This window comes from Pygocentrus nattereri, chromosome 11, assembly GCF_015220715.1.
Source record: "Pygocentrus nattereri isolate fPygNat1 chromosome 11, fPygNat1.pri, whole genome shotgun sequence".
Taxonomy (NCBI): Eukaryota; Metazoa; Chordata; class Actinopteri; order Characiformes; family Serrasalmidae; genus Pygocentrus; species Pygocentrus nattereri.
The window spans coordinates 13,697,561-13,710,021 of NC_051221.1; positions in this window are offsets into that span (position 1 = coordinate 13,697,561).

The window sequence follows — 12,461 nt, forward strand, 5'->3', positions numbered from 1 at the left end:
GCACAGTATGTGTTGCTCATCCTCTAGTCCTCCATCAGTGGTCACAGGACACTGTTGACTGGAAATTTTTGGTTGGTGGACTATTCTCAGTCCAGCAGTGACACTGAGATGAGACTTACCTAACTCACCTGTTAACTAGCTGTCTTGGGAAAACTTGGGAAAAGGCCAGCCTGCATCATGAACCTTATCCCTAAGTGAGGCAAAGGATCTGAAAGTCAGTTCTATCCTATGTGTGTGGCTTGGGGAGCCATACAGAGAGGCTTATCTGTGGTCTGCTTTGTCCGATATGTCCTGGTGGCTATCAGTCCAGGTCACCAACTTGGGCCAGCACCGACATGGATGCCACTAGTTTGGGCGGTTCAGTTTTGTTTTGTTGGTAGGGAACACCAAAAATGATGTGCTGTGGGGGAAAACATGGCCAGAATATCCACCACATTAATATTATCTGCTCTGTGGTGATCCTGTGGGCACCCTGACCTTTAAACTGGGTAAAATGGGGGTAATAAAGGATGCAGAGCAACAGTTAGATTACAGTCTGTAATTGTACCGCGGAGATGGATTAAGCCGAGCCCTGGGCCGGCATAGCATTCAGAATGGTGATTCTTCATTGCTGTGGACATAAATGAATGCATTGGTCTGCGTGACATCACATGAACATTAACCAGGCAGCTTAATTTTCATTAATGGACTGTATGGACTTGTTAGTGAATGGTAGCAATCTTTTTTTTTTTCTTTTTTTTTTCTTTCATTGCTGAGTTGAACAGCTGCCCATCCTGTTTGTCTGATGCTGTTGCCTCTTCTGCCTTGATCAGGTGCCACTGCTCACCAGCCTTCTGGACTGGCTTGACCACCACTGAGCTTCTTGCTGTACAACGCTGTGCAGTCCTCACCCTCAGATGCTGCTGCCACTGCATAATCATAAACTAATGAAAATAACCACTGCCCATCTGTTTGTCCTATAATACCATTTATATTATAAATCTTCATACTAACAATGTTTGCTTTCCAGTATCAACCAGAGGAGGATGGGTTCCCGTTCTGAGTCTTGGTTCCTCTCAAGGTTTCTCCCTCCTGCCCTTAGGGAGTTTTTCCTTGCTACTGTCGCCACTGGCTTACTCATGGGGGCTTGGACCCGGATTTTTCTTTTCTTTCTTCATGTAATACTGATTGTTCTGTAAAGCTGCTTTGTGACAGCACCTGTTGTAAAAAGTGCTACATAAATAAACTTTGCTTGCTTGCAGTTAACATATTAAAAATGTTCACATCATATAACCTGATTTCCCATGAGACGGAAAGACGATGGCATGTTTATAAATATTTTTCATACATTTGTGGTAGGAGAAAGAATGATAAACGATGATATTTAATTAAATACTTATGTATTTATAGTCATTTTAGGAAACGTTATCTGCTCTATGATTTAATCAATATGTTTCAAATACAAGGCATTCTGGATGGTAATTTTCTTATAGCTTTATTATGCAGCTTTCCACAGCTTTCTAAATATGTATATGAATCTAAAACATCATTTTACACATGCATATTGATTTTATGATTGAAAACAGTTAGTCCAAACTTTTGAGCACTACTGCATATTCTGTTCTAACTCTTGCTAGAATGAAGCAATCTGAATGAAACAACGTGCAATGTGCTACTCATTATATGGAGCGTCGAACAAGCCGGGATGCCCCTTCGTCGGAGAGATGAGGTAGGTGCCAGGTAGCTACGCAACGTTTAACATCCGTTTGCAACTTCCGTGTGGAAACCTCCTTACCCCTTCACTCAGTCACTCCACTTCTCATCAGGATGGTGGTGTACAGCATTGAGCAGCGTGTAATTTTTTTGGCTCTGATTGTTTCATCCTAATGGGAGTTACAACAGAAAATTTGGGGCGTCTTTCGAGTGAATCGCCTGTAATTATGGTGCAGTGTACTGTATAGGTTCCGCCAGGCCATTTGTCTCTTTATCATCATTAAACGACAGGAAGTACATGTAGAGATGTGTGCTCCAGATGCTGCTCCAGTCACTGAGTCATCAGAGCAATGTGTTATTGCAACTTTTCTTCTGTTCAGCTGAAATGGAAAATAGCCAAGAACAGTCACATACGTAAATGGAGCACTTAATGCTTCACATGCTTTTTCACACACACACACACGCACACGCACACACACACACACACACACACACACACACACACACACACAAGTATGTATTCAAGTGCACAAAGAGGCTGCCTCTCACCTACAAGATGACTTCACTGCCCCTGCAGTAAGAATTCAGTGCTATGACTTATTTGGCAACCGTGCACCCGTCTATTTTTAAAGTTTAAACATATCCACTTTATCTTACCCTATGGCTGAAATGTCCAATTAGGAGACAGACATGTTGTCCTTTACTGTGTTTTTTAGTGATGTCACAGGCTGTGTGCTCACTTTCTATTTCTAAGCTGTTCTTTTGTCACATTTAATGTCACTGAGTACAGCAAGAGCAGCAGTGTCGCAAATGTAGGAAGTGGAGAGCTTCAGCACACATGAGAGTGTGGCTTCATAAGAATTCAAAAAGCCTAGCTGTTAGCCTTGAAAGCTGTGCCCATAAATGTAGCCAGATGACAAACTGTGTGTCGAACATCAGTGTTTACTGCTACCAGACTCACTTTAACCGGTTTACACTTCCAAGTTGTAACCTTTAAAGATTGAGTATTCTTTAAAAAACTGACATAAAAAGTAGTGTTACTTAAGTGCCTGTTATGAGCTTAAAATGTCAGACATCAAAATCCAAAGACATGCTGGGCTAAACCCTCTTGCTTGATGCCAGCATACCTTGAGTACACACAAGGAGCATTTTCAAGGCATTAAATACATTGATTTCTACTTCAGACACTGAGTACATTTACATGCGCTCAATAATCCCATCATCATTAGATTTCTGCAGTTATCTGATGATTCAAATGTAAACAGCATACTCTGATTTCTTAGACCGAAGAAAGGTCTGGGAATCAGATTAAGAATCCAATAAAGACAGCTGTATTTTACCTCAGTGCATGTAAACTCTTACTCTGATTTCTTTCCGATTTCTCAGTCTGCACATGTGCAAAAACAGACAGCGGTACCAGAAATAAGCGAACAGTGTTACAGTGACATTGCAGTGAAACATTTTTGTAGCAAATTTTCTTCATCTTCTGGATGATATATAGTCATAATTTCAGGTAAAATGGTGCGATGTTGTTAAAACAAAAAAGCCACAGCAAGTTTGAGTTTTACATTACATTTAAGTCATGCCTTCTTCTGTGAGTTTATTGGCTGGTTTTAAGCATTTAATGTGCTGTCTGTTTATTGCCGGGAGTTCTGTCCATAAGTCACTCAAAGCATCATGGGTACAGGAATGATGCAGGCAATTATATAGCATATAGAGACCTCCATTTAATTTGAATCAAATTCATTTTATTTCATTTCACAATCTATTACATTTCCAGTCAAACTGTCTGTGAAGTACAGTTTATTAATTCAGAAGTAGTTACTCAGTGTTCAGTCTGTCCATCCTTTCTTTGCTTATGTTACAGCTTCCTTTCTTTTCAGGAGACTTGCTTTCAGTTTTTCAGGGAAATCTGCAGGGATATTTTTCCACTTCTCCAATGTTCAATCTTGGTAGTTGGTTGCATTTTCTGCCTTTCATGATCCAAATAATCCCATCACATTCTGGGATGTTGAGGTCTGGATTCTGGGGTGGTCAGTCCTTTGCCCTGAGAACAACAGCAGCTTCTCTGTTTAATTTGCTTCTATGTTTAATTGTTGGAATTGACAAATGTATAGGCAAATATTCAGGCTTCAGCTGAACTTTTAGCTGTGCATCATGCTTTTGCTCATTTGCATACATATGCACACCTATTAACATCATGCAAATATATGTTTGCACATTTGCTTATGCATATCAGTCACAATGCACTTGGACAAACAGACAGTTGCATAGTATGTAGCTAAAATAGCAATAGCAGCCACCTGGAAGCTTGAATTTCATCCATGTTTATAGACAACAGCATGTCAGAAACCACATAAGTATGTGTATTAGAGATTTTTCTGAAACATAGTGCAGTGAGAATCAGATTCTGGCATGCAGTTTTCAGAATGCGATACAAGCTTTTATTAATAAGCTATATTAGCCTTATAGCTCCTGGCTGTGTGACTACATGTGGGATAAGGTGGGGAACTGTGCAACCTCTGCAAATGCCTGTGAGGCTCTTCACTAGTGCTGCAGTGGGAGTGGGTGCTGATTTAACCGAAAAATAAAATAGCAAATGTTCGCTAGTTTGCAGCAAAGCCAGGAACATTCACGATCTTCTGGTACTTTCTGAGAGTTCAGTGTGAAAAGCGGAGCTGCCGCTGTCTATTCCTGCTTCTGCTTTTTTAATAAAGTTCAGTGCCTCCTTGCGAGACTGGAGTGACGCACATGGCTGAGGTGATGGCGCTTGTTGTTGCCTTGGTTACCGAGGGATTCCTCAGCATGCCAACCGGAAAGACCACATCAGGTAGGAGAGGGATGCACATGCACATACAGAGTAAGCAAGTGTGAGAGAGAAAGAGAGAGAGAGAGAGAGAGAGAGAGAGAGAGAGAGAGAGAGAGAGAGTATCCCACAAAGAGGTTTTGAGAGATACTGCAGAAAAAAATACAGTGTCAGAGAGAGAGAGAGAGAGAGAGAGAGAGAGAGAGAGAGAGAGAGAGAGAGAGAGAGAGTGGGAGAGAGATCAACCTACGCAGGTATTTCCTGGAAAAAAAAGAAAAAAGATTTTGAGAGATACTGCAGGCACACACGCACAAAAGAGCCTATGCACATAGAGCCACAGTACACCACAGTATCAGACACAGATGTGATTCCCAAGCATGCTGTCATCCTACTCAACCAGAACAGAGAGATAGACAGATAGGCCTTAATTTATTTAATGAATGAAACATTTTTCATTTCTCTCACACTTCTGGGGAGATTAGACATACGTGAAAAAATGCAAGTCAAGTTCAAGCACTCCAAAGGGTTCAAAGTTCATTGAAATTCACACAAGCAGCTACCCAAGCACACCTTAGCTGCCTTGTAGATTACTTTCTCATCTGCATCGAAAATTAGATGGGCCATGCACCTGTTTCCTGGGCCCTGATAACGACATCAGTCACCAGAGTGGGAATGGAGACGATAATGGCCACGTTAGGAACAAAGGTTGGATATGAGTCCCAAACTCTGCCACCCAGGCCTAACTTTCCACAGCGCCTACGTTTGATCCAGTTTGGGACTCGTGTCCTGCCTTTATGCCTCTTGTGGCCATCATCATTATTGTGCCCTCTGTGGCAGCTTACGTTGTCCTCCCACCATCACCCTTGGCGGTGTTCGGAATTCGGGCACCGCCTTCCTGCCGGCTCTCGCGGCTGTCATCGCGGCCCAGAGGACGTGTGCATGGCATAATTAAATAGAAGATAATACTCTCGCATAATGAAGGAGCAAGTAAATTTGTAGATTATTGTTATTGTATTGCATTGAATGGCACAGAGTTCTGCGTTCAACTCTGTTTCTTTTTCTCTTGGTGTCTGCAGTGACATTTGTTTCTAGCAGTATCTGAGCTCAGGACTGTCTTTTTCTCTAAGCTATTGGTAACTAGCAAAGATACTTTCTCTAGATTGACAAAGCACTTCTTGTAAGTCGCTCTGGATAAGAGCTTCTGCTAAATGCTGTAAATGTAAATGTAAAATGAAAAAATAAGTGACAAAACAGGAGTTTCCAAAACTGCAGTTCAAAAACTTCTTAAAGCTACAGAGAAAATGAGACTAACAACCATCTGCAAGACCTGGTAGACCACCAGAAATGTCCCCATCAGATAAAGCATTCATCTCTGAGAGACTCAAGCTGCTTCAGATCTGAAAACATCCACAGGTGTTTTCCACTATAAACATAAGGTGAATCATGGATATGATATGATTTTTTTTAAAACCTAGGAAGCTATAACCTTCATCATTAGAAAGTGGTGATGATAACTTCATGGTCAGTTTATTCTGTATCCATTTTTTTCAAGAATTCTTAATTTTATTATATATTTTCAGCAATTACAATGTCCATTTCTCTCTCAGACCTGGACTCTCAGCTCTGTTCTGATTTCTATCCCTTGCTAGACAGACAGACAGACAGACAGACAGACAGACAGACAGACAGATAAGAAAGCTGATTTCTTGTTGAATTAACTTTATTACCTTCACTCTGGAGAGACACTGTGTTGGAATGATGAGAGATGATGCAGCACACTTTTGTTTGTCTCCCACAACAACACACAGACACGTACCCTCCCAGCTGGTATGAGACCAACCTACGCAGGACATCCCTGAAAAACACCATCCTACACAAAGAGAGAGAGATCAGCTAAAGTACATTTGTAAGCAGTCTGTGCCAGAGCCAGAATGAAAAAAGCCCATGTATATACAGTTTCCGGAGTGATAGATAGACAGACAGACAGACAGACAGTTAGATAGATATACAGCAAGGGTATCAATGAGAATAAGAAGATAGATAGATAGATAGATAGATAGATAGATAGATAGATAGATAGATAGATAGATAGATAGATAGATAGATAGATAGATAGATAGATTGATAGATAGATAGATAGATAGATAGATAGATAGATAGATAGATAGATAGACAGACAGACAGCAAGGGTATCAATGACAATGAGAGGATAGATAGATAGATAGATAGATAGATAGATAGATAGATAGATAGATAGATAGATAGATAGATAGATAGATAGATAGATAGATCACAGCAGAGCAGAGAAAGAGAGGGAGGAGAATCCCTCAGGATGTTTGTGTGTTAAGGAGAACCCATCTGTATATCCCACCCTGGAATATATTAACCTGCATCCTCCCACTGCCCATCTGGAACTGAACGAGAGAGAGGGAGAGGGAGAGGGAGAGGGAGAGGGAGAGGGAGAGAGAGAGGGCGAGAGAGAGGGAGAGAGAGGGCAAGAGATAGAGAGGGAGAGGGAGAGAGAGGGCGAGAGAGAGAGAGAGAGAGAGAGAGAGAGAGAGAGAGAGAGAGAGAGAGAGAGAGACCGAGAGAGGGTATGCTGCCTCCTCCTACTGCCTTATGTTAAGAGAGACAGGCTGCTTGTGGTTGAAGAACAGCAGAATGACTCTTGTGAAGAACACAGTATCATCAGTGATGGGCCTACCGGCACATCCCTCACATTAACTATAGCTTCTAAGTAAGCCAGTTAAATGCTCTGACACACATACACATTGACGTTTCTAATGAAGATTTCAATCAAGGCATCTGTATTTCTTTATTTTAGAACTGCTGTATAGAAGCAGCACATCAAGTGATAATAAAATACCTTCTCTCCTACTATGTTATGGATTGAAAGTTTAGAATTTCTCTGTGTTTCAGTTAGTGAGTGAGCAATAATTAATATCAATTTTCACCTTGCTTTTGATATTTAATCTAATTTCATTGTTATGTCTAAGTGTGAAATAGGTCACTTTGTGAATAGCATCACTGCTGTGGTGCTTTACAGCACTCACTTTCATTTAATTCATAGAGCATCTCAGCAGTGATTTTGTTTGATAACACACAACTTTGAGTTTTGTATCGCTTAACTGAATTTAGCCTTAGCTTAGCTAATAAACTATTTCATATCTGTTTCCAAAAAAAAAAAAAAACCCCACCATGAAAAATGGGCACAAAATACCATGTACCCTGCCCAGGGTAGGGTCACCTGGACCTACCCCTGGAGCCAGGCCTGGGGGTAGTGTCCCCGGTGAGTGCCTGGTGGCCGGGCAGCCCATGTAACCCAGCCAGGCTTAGCGCGAAGAGGCAACGTGGTGGGACCATATGGGCACAAGGTCCAGCATGAGGGAGTAGTGCAGTGCTGCACAGGCAGTGGGAGATTGCAGGGGGGCCCTTGGCGGCCTAGGCCCTTGCAGCAGAAACTGGCTCTTGGCACGTGGATGGTAACCTCACTGGGGGGGAAGGAGCCGGAGCTTGTGTGGGAGGTTGAGAGGTACCAACTAGATATAGTTGGGCTCACCTCCACCCACAGTGTCGGCTCTGGAATCAAACTCCTTGATAGTGATTGGTCCCTCTCCTACTCAGGGGTTGCACAGGGTGAGAGGCGCTGGGCGGGAGTGGGGATACTCACGAGTCCCCAGCTGTTGGCCGTGCAGTTGGAGTTTGTCCCGGTGGATGAGAGGGTCTCCTCAATGCAAATTAAAATTGCAGACAGGAAAACTCTGACTGTTGTCTGTGCTTATGCACCAAACAACAAGTCAGAATATTCGGCCTTCTTGGAGTGAGTGGTGGGGTCCTGGAAAGGGTCCCGCCTACAGACTCCATAGTCTTACTGGGGGACTTCAATGCTCATGTTGGCAATAAGTGGGAGACCGGGAGAGGCATGATTGGGAAAAACGGCCTGCCCAATCTAAACCCAAAAGGTGAATTGTTATTGGATTTCTGTGCCAGGCATGGATTGTCCATAACAAACACCAAGTTCGAACGCAAGGATGTTCATAAGTGTACATGGTACCAAAGCTCCTTGGGTCAGAGGTCAATGATCAATTTGTCGTTTCATCTGACTTGAGACCGTATGTTCTGGACACTCAGGTAAAGAGAAGTGCTGAGTTGTCAACTGATCACCATCTGGTGGTGAGTTGGATCAGATGGCAAGGAAAACTGATTCTGGCAAGGACTCCCGACTCAGTGGAGAGGTATCGACAGGCGAATAAGGTTGACAGCCGCAATGGTGGCAGAAGCAAAATCCAGGGCATGGGAGGAGTTTGGCGAAGCCATGGAAAAAGACTTTCGCTCGACTTCAAGGAGGTTCTGGACAACTGTCGGGCGACTCATATCTTCCGTTCATATCTGTCAGGCAGAACCTTCTCAGTACACATGGGCCAGTACTCCTCTGTGTCCCCTTTGTACTGTGGAGTCCCACAAGGTTCAATTTTGGTCCCAGTTTTATTTGCCTCATATATGCTTCCCTTGGGTTCAATTTTAAATAAGCACAAGGTTTCTTTTCACTGTTTTGCAGATGATACTCAAATATATTTACCAATAGCCGTTGCTGATAGCAAATCTTCCCTGAAAACTCTGCCCGATTGCCTGAGTGATATGCAGTCATGGATGAATGGCAACGTTTTGACATTAAATAAGAGCAAAACAGAAATAGTGGTATTTGGTAATGATAATCTCCTGCCCAACATAAACACAGATAGTGCCATTGGCCCACTCTCCTCTCACTGCAGCTCCCATGCAAAAAGCTTGGCATGATCTGTGATTCAAAGTTTAAATTTGATAAACAAGTTAGCTCAGTTGTGAAGACAAGCTATTTTCAGCTGAGACTTCTTGCAAAAATCAAAACTTATCTGCCACAAAGAGAACTTGAGAAAGCTAACCATCCTCTTAGTGATGCATGCAAAAATGATTTGAGTGCGAAAAGTGTTCAGCACACCTACATGCTCAAAAGATTTAGGTCTAGCCCTTATGTAGCAATACTAAAAGTAGATGAAGCATTATGGAATCATTTAGTGTAATAAACCACAAAATCAGAGCACCCAACACACCCATGCAAACACACACACACACACACACACACACACACAGCCTTGGCAGTCATTAAGGCTCTATGAATTAAGTCCTGAAGCCTCTTCGAGGCTGACATTTGGCCTCATAGATCTAGGGAAAAGGTCCTGAGGAACATGTGTGTGTATGTGTGTGTGTGTGTGGTGATAAACAGTGTTACATCATTATTGTGGTCATGAAGAAGTATTTGTGTGTCTGTGTGTTAATATATGTGTCATCATTAGTGCAGAGCAGTCATAAGGAACAGTGTGTGCATGTGTGTGTTTGATCATGGTTGTGACTGTTAAAAAGTGGGAGGCACAGAGAAGGTGCTGGAACACTGAGATGCCTGGCAACAGGTCATTAGAGGAAATATCAAATCATCTCTCTCTCTATGTCTCTAGGTCTCTTTCACTCTTTGTTCTCTCTCTGTCACTCTTTCTGTCTCTGTTAGTCTCCCTCCAAGTCTATCTCTCATAACATTATGCCCACTCCTTGTTTCTATGCTCACTGTCCATTTTATCAGCTCCACTTACTGTATAGGAGCACTTTGTAGTTCTACAGTTACAGACTGTAGTCCATATGTTTCTCTGATACTTTGTTAGCCCCCTTTTACCCTGTTCTTCAGTGGTCAGGACCCTCATGGACCCTCACAGAGCAGGCACTATTTGGGTGGTGGTTCATTCTCAGCACTGCAGTAACACTGACGTGGTGGTGGTGTTGGTGTGTGTTGTGCTGGTCTAAGTAGATCAGAGTCAGCAGAGCTGCTGGAGTTTTTAAACACTGTGCCCACTCACTGTCCACTCTATTAGACACTCCTACCTTGTCAGTCCACCCTGTAGATGTAAAGTCAGAGACGACAGCTCATCTGCTGCTGCACAGTTTGGGTTGGTCATCCTTTAGTCCTTCATCAGTGGTCACAGGACACTGTTGACTGGAAATTTTTGGTTGGTGGACTATTCTCAGTCCAACAGTGACACTGAGATGAGACTTACCTAACTCACCTGTTAACTAGCTGTCTTGGGAAAACTTGGGAAAAGGCCAGCCTGCATCATGAACCTTATCCCTAAGTGAGGCAAAGGATCTGAAAGTCAGCTCCACAGACTGATCCACTCACACCAGCACAACACACACAAACACACCACCACCACATCAGTGTTACTGCAGTGCAGAGAATGAGACTTGGCGCTAACAAGGTAGCGAGAGAAATGGATGGACTACAGTCTGTAATTATAGAATTATAAAGTGCACCTATATAGTAAATGAAGCTGATAAATAAGCATAGAAACATATATATATATATATATATATATATATATATATATATATATATATATATATATATATATATATATATATATATATATATATATATATACGCTTATTTATCAGCTCCATTTACTACATGGAGATATATAAGTAACACTGCTGAATACGTCCCTTGTTCCTCATGACCTCAAACCTTATTCCAGCCACATCAGACGTACACAGAGGAAACTACAGGCTTATTAGTATTTGCACAAAAGGCTGAGGGGCTGACTGTCTTGCAGAAAAGAAATAGAGTGGGACAGAAGAGACATTTCCGTGTGCATTTTCATCTCTTTTTCTTTTTTTACATCCACTTCATCTCTCCCTTCTGCCTCGTTATTACATCCTTTTTTCAGCTATAGTTTTTCAGGAAGTATACACCTGCTGCTCCAATCGTCATCATTTTTATTTTTAACATAGTTCTTTCCTTCTGTCCTATTGACCTCAGCAACAGCTCTCTGTGGTTTTCCCTCTTCAGCCTTAATAAAGGGTTTACTGCAGAGAACAAGACAGGGACAGAGAGACTGAGAGAGAGGGAGAGAGAGAGAGAGAGAGAGAAACCCATTTCTTATTTTTCCTCCTACCCCTTGTTTTCGAGTGTCATCTTGCCACTTGGAACGGAGGTACATGGGGTAATGGTTGAAGTCTTTCCCTACGATGTGGGACCCTCACATACAGAAGAACGTTACTTCATTTATAGACTACTAGCGCTGTTCTGTAGATGACCCTGCCAGTCTGCAGTGATATCAGAAAAGGGTAAATTTCCTCACTGCAAGGCTTTAGTTACATTTAGGGAATCATATGCCTTCAAAGGGGGGACACAACAATTAATTACTATCGCCCATCCTTAATTCTTCAGTGCTCTGAAGCTGAAGTTGTCTTCTTGTTCATGTTTTCCTGTTCCACCTTAAATAATGCAGCAGTAACTGCTAAAAATGTAACTGCTGTTCCATTTAAGGTGGAATAGGAAATTTAGCTAGCTAGTTACTGAGACATCATCATGCTACAAGTGATTTGTAAGCTTGTTATGAAGAAAATGACCACGATACATTGAAATGATATTAAACTAAAATAATACAACCGTTATAGTCATTTTTGAATGGAGAAAATATTCACATTTGTGGGTTTTGTTGAAAACTTTGAAGCCTCTAAAAACATCTTCATTTGTAGCCCTCACACCTCTACCTCCAAAAAACAAATTGGGACACCCTACCACTAGGCACAAAATGGAGGGATAAGGGCTAAGTGGTAGGGGTGGGCGGTGAATTGGGATTAGGCCTTTCAGTTGGTCAGTTAGTTTAATAGTTATTCAGCTAGTTTTGTTCCCACCAGTGCAAAAATATTGCTTACATAATATTCACACAACAGTAGACAGAGAGAGGGAAGGAGAAATAGAGAGAGAAAGAGAGACGGAGAAAGAGAGAGAGAGTGAGAGAGAGACAGAGAGAGAGATGGAGAGAGAGAGAGAGACAGACAGAGAGATGGAAAGAGAGACAGAAAGAGAGATAGAGAGATAGAGAGAGACAAAGAGAGAGAGAGAGATGGAGAGAGATAGAGAGAGAGATGG